Source organism: Rhinoderma darwinii, chromosome 6 (assembly GCF_050947455.1).
Source record: "Rhinoderma darwinii isolate aRhiDar2 chromosome 6, aRhiDar2.hap1, whole genome shotgun sequence".
Lineage (NCBI taxonomy): Eukaryota > Metazoa > Chordata > Amphibia > Anura > Rhinodermatidae > Rhinoderma > Rhinoderma darwinii.
The window spans coordinates 42,618,570-42,629,884 of NC_134692.1; positions in this window are offsets into that span (position 1 = coordinate 42,618,570).

The following is an 11,315-nucleotide window of genomic DNA, read 5'->3' on the forward strand; positions in this document are numbered from 1 at the left end:
ACAGTGAATGATGGGATATGCGCCGGTCACCACCCCATCCTTCCCTGTGCCAGTATTTCTCTGGGCAGGAGTCTCCTGGCTTATACACGCTCTCATCACAGATCAAAGTTAAAAGTGGCTGAAAAGCTGAGTCGCAGCTATCGTGTGGTACGCTGTCTCACTTCCTCCAGACGCTGGCTTCACTAGGCGCAAGGCCTCATGGTGACGCTGGTGCACAACGGGTCATATAAAGATGGCGTCTCGTCTGGGGTCGGAGAGGTAGGCTGGGGTCGGAGAGGTAGGCTGGGGTTCACATCTGCTGGGATCATTAGAAGACACAGTTCCGATACACATACTGTAACCGTAATCAGTCCTACACCTGTGTGTCCATCACATGACCATGGACAGAATTTTATTCACTGGAAGTAAACAATGAAGGTTCCTACTGAATAACAACAAGCAGAGATCCTGAAAACCGTGAGGGGTTAATACAGAAAGTTTATTTGAAAATTGTATAACATAATATGCTGAAACTGGACCCCAATAAGGGCTATTCGCAGTACAATAAATGTCAAAAAAAAAAAATGTGAAATGATTGGAGACCTTAGGGCAAAAAGGAAAAGACTTCCACAATATAGGCAATTAGTTGGCACTACTTTACAAGTGTAACACCCAGATAAACAGAAGGGAGGGATAGGGAAACACACTTGCAACATAAACACATCTTTTATAAGGCACAGTCCAGAGATACAACAGTGCAGCACTCACCAATTGGCTGAAATCTTGTATTTTATTGTGAATAAATCTGCATGTCACAGCAGGGAAGCATGTCGGGCTGCCAATAGATACACTTCTTCAGGCCTAATAGCGTCGGTATGTCATATTTAAGTGTGCTGAACATTGTGACCTTGGTTACCCAACATTCACAATATAAACCCAATATGAAAAGTGAAAATGACACTAATAATCTCTACAAAAAGACACTTAAGTAATTTTATCATTAAAGCCTAAAGCACCGTGGCCATTGGTCAGTAAAACCATCTTGCTTCCTTTTGCAATAGGATACTATGGCAATTACCGCCATTTGGACACATTTAGTTCCTGCAAATCGTAAAACACCAGGATTACCTATATGCACATCTCTGATGAAATTAAAAAGACGGGACGCACCCTCTTCTGCTATGATGGATCGAAAATATTCTATGAACCCCTTGTAGAGACAATGGAATGTTTTGCCCACATTGAATTGTCCACAGGGGCAAAAGATCACGACTACTACAAATCTTGTTTTATAAATAATAAAGCGTCTAACCTCGGGGGTAACACCTACATTGAAATGTTTAGTTCTCAAGTTGTACTGACCGTAGATACATTGGCCACATTTAAAATGACCATCCGGTACCCCGCCATTGTCTGCTTCTCTTTATTCAAAGAGAAAATCGGTTATCTTTTAGGCATGAGGGAATCTCTCTTAACAACGGGCATAACAGCTAGTCAATGTACTTAGATAATGGTTTAGTGATTGTGCTCCTGGGGATATGATAGGGTGGCCTTGGCGCACTACAAGGTTTGATGGATTTTAGTTAAAAAACAACAACCAAGTATCTGAGGATGAGAGAGAACAATTTTTAGGTTAAATACAACTTTTACTGTACACATACAAAAGGAATATGAAATCCACATCCTACCAAAAATAATTAGGTAGGATTATTGCTTGAGTACAATGTACTATCATCATTTCTAGTGTCTTATAACGTTACAAAGGGTAAGCAAACATTAAGGGACAATGACATGAATGCATGGACAGGGATACAAGGGGGTAACACAGGATGGTGTAGTGACACAACAGTTTCCACCACATCAAGATGCAAGGTAGCGAAGGTATTCAATGTCTTTAGGGTTTCTCTGATGACTAGGAAGGAGGGCTGCCTCCTGAGCCAAATATTGAATTGTGGAGAATAGCAAAACTTAGTCCAAGGGAACCATAGGGAGCAGAAGTCTCGAGTACGTGGCGGTGTTTGACGCTATTATGTCCTTGACAAGCATAATACTCTGCACTTCCTCTTCCCAATGGATTTGAGGCACTATCAGATTTCCAAAACCTGGGAATAACAAATCTCCTTGCAGACAGGAAACAATTGTTTACCCATCTTGGTAGAGAGCATACCTGACTCCCTTTTTTTTTTTTTTTTTTTACTGCGTAACGTCTGCAGTTAACTCTAGAATTTGCCTATGGGATAGAAAGTGTGAAATATCGTTCTAATGCCGTTCGGCCTCTGAAATATAATATTCTCTAGTCATTAAACCTACATTACCCCCTTTGACGGCTGGTTTTATTGCGGAGTTATCAGTAGACTTAAAGAGGCTCTGTCACCACATTATAAGTTCCCTATATTGTACATGATGTGATCGGCGCTGTAATGTAGATTACAGCAGTGTTTTTTTTATTTCGAAAAACGATCAATTTTGACCACGTTGTGACCTATTTTAGATTTATTCTAATGACTTTCTTAATGCCCAACTGGGCGTGTTTTGACCAAGTGGGCGTTGTGGAGAGAAGTGTATGACGCTGACCAATCAGTGACCAATCAGCGTCCTACACTTCTCTCCATTCATTTATTCAGCACATAGTGATCTTGCTAGATCATGATGTGCAGTCACTTACTCACACATTAACGTTACTGAAGTGTCCTGACAGTAAATAGACATCACTACCAGCCAGGACACAATGTCTATTCACAATCCTGACACTTCGGTAACTTTTGTGTGGGACTTACAGCAAGGCGAGCGTAAAAGGGGCAAAATCTCGCGAAATCCCTTCTATGTATGATTTTTTACTTGTGGCAGAATCAAAGACTGTTCTTATTCAGCACTTGGAAAAAGTCACTACCCTAAGGCCTTATTCACACGAACGTGTTATACGTCCGCGCTACGCGCGTGATTTTCACGTGCGTCGCACGGATCTATGTAAGTGAATGAGGCCGTTCAGACTGTCAGTGATTTTCACGCAGCGTATGTGTCTCATTCAAGGACTTTACAAAATCGAATACTTTATTTTTGGGACAAGATCTAAATTAATTTTTATGAAATTTAGATTTACTTGTTTAAGGAAATAAGATTCACTTTACTGGTGGCTAAAAGATTGATACCTATCCCGACAAGTCACCTGGATCCAAGAACCCCTCATTTCAATCATCACAAATGCAAGAGGTTCAGGTTGAGGATCTTCTGAACTTCTTTGTCAATGGACCCAGGAGGTAAAATGTCAAACTACAGGGTACTAAGGGCAATCTGGAAAGCCCTAAAGATGTTAGAAGACTGTCTGAATGGGTTTCAGGTAAAGATCTTATCTACAATATAACAACTGTCTCCTTCCTTAGTCACCAGATACAACCACCTTCAGGATTTGTCATAAAAAATAATTAGGTGGGCAGAAAAATAGGTACTCAATATCGGCGGTCTATTAGGTGATAGCAAAATTGGATTCCCCACGGCTGGACCTATTTGCTTTAAAAAAAAAATACAAAAGACAGCGCCTTCTTTTCTCTAAATCTGAGGACATTGCTCTAGGAGTGGAAGCTTTGTCTCAGATCTAAAAAAAATAAAAATTGAGCTAGCCCATGTCTTCCTTCCATTTTCTATTAATTCCTCAGGTTCAAAAACTTGTCAGAAACAGGCAACTGATATTAACCCCTTAACGCACCATGACGTAACTGTACGTCATGGTGAGCAGTAAGTTCGCGCACCTTGACGTACAGTTACGTCAGTGCTTTGACAGTTAACCGCCGCGCGGCGCTACACCGCAGCGGCGGTTAACTGTGCAGGGTGTCAGCCCTGCTCTCCCCGTTGCCGATCAGCGGCCTGTCGCCGCTGATATCTGCAGTTAACCCCTTAATTGCGGCGCTCGATTTTGAACGCCACAATTAAGGTCTTTAGCGCCGATCGGCAGCCCCCATGTGAAATCACGGGGGCTGGCGATGGTACCCATGGCAACCGGACGCCAGACAATGGCTTCTGGGTTGCCATGTACAGAAGCCTATGAGGACCACCCCGAGGGTGGTCGTCGTAGGCTTCCTGTCAGTGTGACTGTCACGTCACAATGACAGTTAGAACACATTACACTACGTGTGTAGTGTAATGTATTCCAGCAGCGATCAGAGCTGCAAGTCTAAGTGTCCCCTAGTGGGACAAGTGAAAAAAGTAAAAAAAAGAATAAAAATGTTTTAAAAAAAGTGTAAAAATAAAAAAGTTATAAGTGATATAAACAAGAACTGCTTTTTTTCCTATAATAAGTCTTTCATTATAGGAAAAAAAATGAACACGTAAAAAAAAAGTACACATATTTGGTATCACCGCGTTCGTAACGACCCCAACTATAAAACTATAATATTATTTTTCCCGCACAGTGAACCACGCAAAAAAAAAAAACGAAAAACAATGCCAGAATCACTATTTTTTGGTCACCACCCCTCACAAAATATGTAATAAAAAGTGATCAAAAAGTCGCATGTACGCCAAAATAGTACCGATACAAACTACAACCCGTCCCGCAAAAAACAAGCCCTTACACAGCTTTTTTGACTGAAAAATAAAAAAGTTATGGCTCTCAGAATACGGTGACACAGAAAATACATTATTTTCTAAATAAGTTATTTTATTGCTCAAACGCTGCAAAACATAAAAAAACGTATATACAAATGGTATCGCCGTAATCGTACCGACCCGCAGAATAAAGTATAATAGTCATTTATAGCCCAGGGTAAACGCCGTCAAAAATAAATAAAAATCATTGTCAGAATTGATGGTTTTTGGTCACCTGGCTTGCCGAAAAATTGAATAAAAAGTGATCAACAAAATCGCATGTACCCCAAAATGGTACCAATGAAAATTACAGATTGTCCCGCAACAAATAAGCCCTCACACGGCTCCGGTGGTGAAAAAATAAAAAAAAGTTCTGGCTCCCAGATTATGGCGATGCAAAATGTGCAGAGTGTTCCAAAAGTGGATAAGATCGGGCACCATTTATCAGTGCGACACCGGCCACATATCTGTGGGTTATTATTTATTTACCCCATTATTATACCCTCTTATTATGCCCCTGATGTACTCTGCCCAGCCTACATGTGCCCCAACATTATAAACTGAAATACCAGCAAAACGCCAGAGCTACTACCAAGCAAAATATGCGCTCCAAAAGCCAAATGGCGTCCCTCCCTTCTGAGCCCTACAGCGTGCCCAAACAGCCGTTTATGTCCACCGATATGGCATCGTACCAAAAAATGGTACCAATAAAAACGACAGCTCGTCCCGCAAAAAATAAGCCCCCACACCGCTCTATTGACAGAAAAATAAAAAAGTAGTGGCTCTCGGAAAGCGGGGAGGAAAAACGAAAAAGCAAAACATGAATCAGTTCGTAAAGGGTTAATTACTTTCTAATGAAAAAACATTTATGACCACATGTGGGGTATTGCCGTACTCGGGAGAAATTGCTTTACAAACGTTGGGGTGCATTTTCTCGTTTATCCTTTGTGAAATTGAAAAAATTCAACATTTTAGTGGAAATAATGTTGATATTAATTTTCACGGCCTAATTCTAATAAATTCTGCAAAAGACGTGTGGGGCCTAAATGCTCACTATACCCCTAGATAGATTCCTTAAGTGGTGTAGTTTCCCAAATGGGGTTACTTTTGGGGGGCTTCCACTGTTTCGGTCTCTCAGGGGCTTTGGAAATTCGACATGACACCCAAAAACATTCCAGCTAAATTTGAGCTCCAAAAGCCAAATAGCGCTCCTTCCCTTCTAAGCCCCGGTGTGGGTCCAAACAGTAGTTTATTACCACATATGGGGTATTTACGTAATCAGGAGAAATTGTTTTACAAATGTTGGGGTGCTTTTTCTCCTTTAGTCCTTGTAAAAATTAAAAATGGCTACCTTTTTTCAGAAAAAAGTAGATTTTCATCTTCACATACGAATTCAAATAAATTTAGCAAAAAAACTGTGGGTTCAAAATGCTAACTATACCCATAGATAAATTCCTTGAGGGGTATAGTTTCCAAAATGGGGTCACTATTGGGGAGTTTCCACGGTTTTCTTCCCTCCAGTGCATTGCAAACGCGACACGGCACTGAAAACTATTCCAGCAAAATCAGAAATCCAAATGGTGCTCCTTCTCTTCTGAGGCCTGCTGTGGGTCCAAACAGCAATTTATTACCACATATGGGGTATTGCTATAATCGGAAGACATTGCTTTACATATGTTGGGGTGTTTTTTCTACTTTATTCCTTGTAAAAATTTAAAATTTACTAATTTTTTCACAAAAAAAGTCGATTTTCACCTTCACATACTAATTCAAATAAATTTAGCAAAAAAACTGTGGGTTCAAAATGCTAACTATACCCATAGATAAATTCCTTGAGGGGTATAGTTTCCAAAATGGGGTCACTTTTGGGGTGTTTCCACTGTTTTGGCAGCACAAGGCCTCCTCACACCTGACATGGTACCTAAAATATATTCTAATAAAATAGAGGCCCAAAATCCACTAGGTGCTCCTTTGCTTCTGAGGCCGGTGCTTCAGTCCATGACCGCGCTAGGGCCACATGTGGGGTATTTCTAAAAACTGCAGAATCTGGGCAATAAATATTGAGTTGCATTTCTTGGGTAAAACCTTCTGTGGTACAGAAAAAAATTATTACAAATGAATTTTTGAAGAAAAAAAATGAAATTTGTAAATTTCACCTCTACTTTGCTTTAATTCCTGTGAAACGCCTAAAGGGCTAAAATACTTTCTGAACGCTGTTTTGAATACTTTGATGGGTGCAGTTTTCAAAATGGGGTGATTTATGGGGACTTTCTAATATATAAGGCCTTCAAAGCCATTTCAGAACTGAACTGGTCCCTGAAAAAATAGCCTTTTGAAATTTTCTTGAAAATATGAGAAATTGCTGCTAAAGTTCTAAGCGTTGTAACGTCCTAGAAAAATAAAAGAATGTTCAAAAAATGACGCAAACATAAAGTAGACATATGGGAAATATAAACTAGTATGTATTTTGTGTGGTATTACTATCTGTTTTACAAGTAAATACATTAAAATTTAGAAAAATGCTAATTTTTGCTAATTTTCTCTAAATCTTGGCGTTTCTTACAAATAAATATTGAATTTAATGACAAAATTTTTTCAGTATCATAAAGTACAACATGTCACGAGAAAACAATCCCAGAATCGCTTGGATAGGTAAAAGCATTCTGGAGTTATTACCACATAAAGTGACACGTCAGATTTGCAAAAATGGGGCTGGTCCTGAAGGCCAAAACAGGCTTAGACACTAAGGGGTTAATAATGTCCAAATAGAAGTTGTTTCCTATTGTTGAAAAAGATGTTGTTTGACTCACCTGTCAGGGCTTGTCCACACGTAACTGCTGCAGAAAATGTAACGCTAGCGCTGACCCAATTACCCTAATATAGACATGTAATATATTAAAATTTACGGTAGACAATGACGATCACAAATAAAAGGTCTATTTTAGGGTAAAACTATGTTATTACCAAAAAAAATAGGTGAAACTTAAAAAAGCTTATTTTTTTACTATTATTTTCAAACTTTAAGAATAAAAATTCTAAAATAGCAAAAAGGATGTGTATAAAAATGGTAAAAAAATGGAACCTGCATTGTCTACGGAAAAAAATGTTGCAAAAATCACGTCGTTAGCCCAACAAATAAAAAAAGTTATAGCCATTTAACTAACGCGTGCTAAAATGGCTAAACGGTGTCTGGTCCTGAAGCCCGGACCTGAACTGGTTAAGTGTAATGAGGGCACCAGCCGCTGTATTATGAAGCCCGCGGTTAGGGCAGCATGAACCTACTGACAGGTTTCCTTTAAAAATCCCTGCGTTTGACCTGGCATAATCTAGCACATCAGGTTACTGCGGTCACAAACAGAATGAATGAGACTTCACATTCAGATGTAAAATCTAAAAAAGACCAAGGAAAATAATAATAATAATAATAATAAATGCAGGGAAATATAATGATAGTCTGGAAAATAATAAAAGCAGGAAAAATAAATGGACATTGAGCCAACACAAAGTAGCTCCATGTTTAGACACTAGGTGACGCTGAAACCCCCACAAATACGCTGACGTTGATCATTGGCTGTGTTTGGTTCCCGCTCTATACAGAGGGTTCATAAGGCTTCGTTCGAGATGACGCAGGTGACTGGCCGCTAGGGAGAAGCCTTTTATGCTGAGTGGAATGACTTAGCTGTAGACTCGGTGTACGGGCAAACGTACATTCATAATAATTTCTCTCACTCACGCATTCCCAACCAGCAGCTATTTAGCAGTTATCACGGCCATGGAACGCTGGGATTTGTAGTTCCCTATTAGTCGAAGACGAGTGTTATTAAACGGATACAACTACAATTCCCATAATTCTAACTACAGTAAGCGCCTGTTTGACTTGATCACGTGATTTTACGAGCCACCCAATGAAACCCTGCAGTAAAAAAATAGAAGAAGCAGGGCGGTGCGAGCTTCCCAATAATACATTGCTGCAGGGTAATGTCTGTGCTAGGTGAATGAACGAGGAGCTGGGGGATAGAAATCACTGGTGAATGAATGGCGTGCGTGGGCTTTGTCGTACATTACAGACACGCTCACGTTCCTCCCCGCTGTCTGGAAGGAAAATGGGAGTTTACTTCATACATTATGTGATTCATGACTGTGGTACTTGAGGCTAAGAAAGTGGAGGAGGCTGCATATTTTTCAATGGCGGAAACTCTTTCACCTACCAGAGAAAACCCTGTCACAGATAATAATGTGGCTTTCTTTGTCACATGTTGCCTATTGTTTTTTGCAGCCAGAAAATCTGCCTCAAAATTCCGTTTGGAATTTTGAGGCAGATTTTGCTCTGCCTGCACGCCGTTTTTTGCCCGAGGCCATTGAGCGACAATGGGCAAAAACGCAGCGACATACGCTTTCTCTGCCTCCCATTGATGTCAATGGGAGCTCAGACGTAAACGCCCGAAGATAGGACATGTCGCTTCTTTTTCCCGTGAGACGGTTTTTCAGTTCGTGGGAAAAAAACGCCTCCCATTGAAATCCGTCCATTTCGCCACAAAAAATGTGTCAAAAAACTGAACATACGCTTATTACTCCGCTCCCAAGGTTGAAGGTGTCATGGCTGTACTGCTATATATACAGCTAGATTACAGCACTTGCTGCGTGCCTCGTATCTGCAAGTGGAGGTGACGTGCCACTTTTTTCCGTAATGTGGATTTTAAGCAGCGAAAAAATCTGCATAGTTTGAACGATTCTGCGGATTTCCAATTCAAATCAATAGGAAGCATATTTCAGCATGTGAACATACGCCTAGGGTTAATGTACATCGCTGCGCCATGTGCGCCGTGCCTGTACAGCAGTATATGGAACCGCACAACCTCCATGTGCTGCCATACAGTGCTTATACCGCCATACCTACGACTTCCAGTGGAGTATGCCAGAAATGTTTTTCCTGTTGGATTAATATGGAATCCGGCAGAAAACAAACCACCATATGAAATCGGAGGTACAGTAAAAGCCCATACACGAGTGGTTGCTGTATTACGTAGCATGGCTTTGTGCAGGAGCCTTTAGAATGCAGTGATCCACACACAACGCGCAATTCATTAAAGGGGTTTTCCCACAATCATAAATTGTCTGATCACTGGGGGCCCCACCGCTGAGCCCCCCACCAATCAGGAGAGCTGGGGTCTTGACCGCAGTGAGGAGGACATTGAGTGGAGCGGAGGTTGAGCATTCGCGCCGCCTCTGCTTACAATTTCTAAGGCTGGGTTCACACGACCTATTTTCAGACGTAAACGAGGCGTATTATGCCTCGTTTTACGTCTGAAAATACGGCTACAATACGTCGGCAAACATCTGCCCATTCATTTGAATGGGTTTGCCGACGTACTGTGCAGACAACCTGTCATTTACGCGTCGTCGTTTGACAGCTGTCAAATGACGACGCGTAAAAATACAGCCTCATCAAAAGAAGTGCAGGACACTTCTTTCAGACGTAATTTGAGCCGTTCTTCATTGAACTCAATGAAGCACAGCTCAAAATTTACGGCTGTCAGAGAAGCCTCGCAAAATGCGAGGAGGAGCAATTACGTCTGAAACGAGGCAGCTGTTTTCTCCTGAAAACAGTCTGTCTTTTCAGACGTAAAAGCCTCTCATCGTGTGCACATACCACAAGGGAATGACGGACACAACCGAGTACAGCGCTCAGCTGTTTCCATCATACTTATAGACAGTGAATGGAGCAGCTGGTGCATGCTTGACCACTGCTCCACTTAAGTTCCTCATTGTGAGGGGTGCAGTGAGTCGGATCTGGGGATTCGGGACCCTCATTCTCACAATTGGTGAGGGTCCCAACATTGGGGTCCCCAGCAATCAGAAACATATCACCTATTCTGTGAATAGGTAATAATTTATGATTGTGGGAAAACCCCTTTACGCCCCATGCACACGAACGTATTTTTGCGGCCGCAATTCACCCACAAATCCGTGGGTGAATTGCGGCCCCATTCATTTCAATGGGCCCATGTACAAGACCGTGGTTTCCACGGTCCGTGCATGAGCCTGGACCGCAAAAAGAACGGATATGTCTTATTACGGTCGTGTTTTGCGGTTCAGGCTCATAGAAATTATTGCATGCGGCCATGTGCACGGCCCGCGGGTGACACTCCGCGGCCAACCGACCCAAAAATCACGGCCGTGCACATGGCTACGGTCGTGTGCATGAGGCCTTAGGGCCCTATTCACACAGAGTTTTTTGCAGGCAGAATAAGGCTGGGTTCACACGACCTATTTTCAGACGTAAATGAGGCGTATTATGCCTCGTTTTACGTCTGAAAATACGGCTACAATACGTCGGCAAACATCTGCCCATTCATTTGAATGGGTTTGCCGACGTACTGTGCAGGCAACCTGTAATTTACGCGTCGTCGTTTGACGGCTGTCAAACGACGACGCGTAAATTGACTGCCTCGGCAAAGAAGTGCAGGGCACTTCTTTGCCACGTAATTTGAGCCGTTCTTCATTGAACTCAATGAAGAGCAGCTCAAGATATACGAGCGTCACAGACGCCTCGTATATTACGAGGAGGAGCATTTATGGCTGAAACGACGCAGCTGTTTTCTTCTGAAAACAGGCTGTCATTTCAGCCGTAAATGACAGCTAGCGTGTGAACATACCCTAAGTCTGCCTCAGAATTGCTTCAGGAATTTTGAGGCAGATTTTGAACTGCCTGCACGTACTTTTCCCTGTTTTTTTTGTGGCGTTTTTCGCCTGCG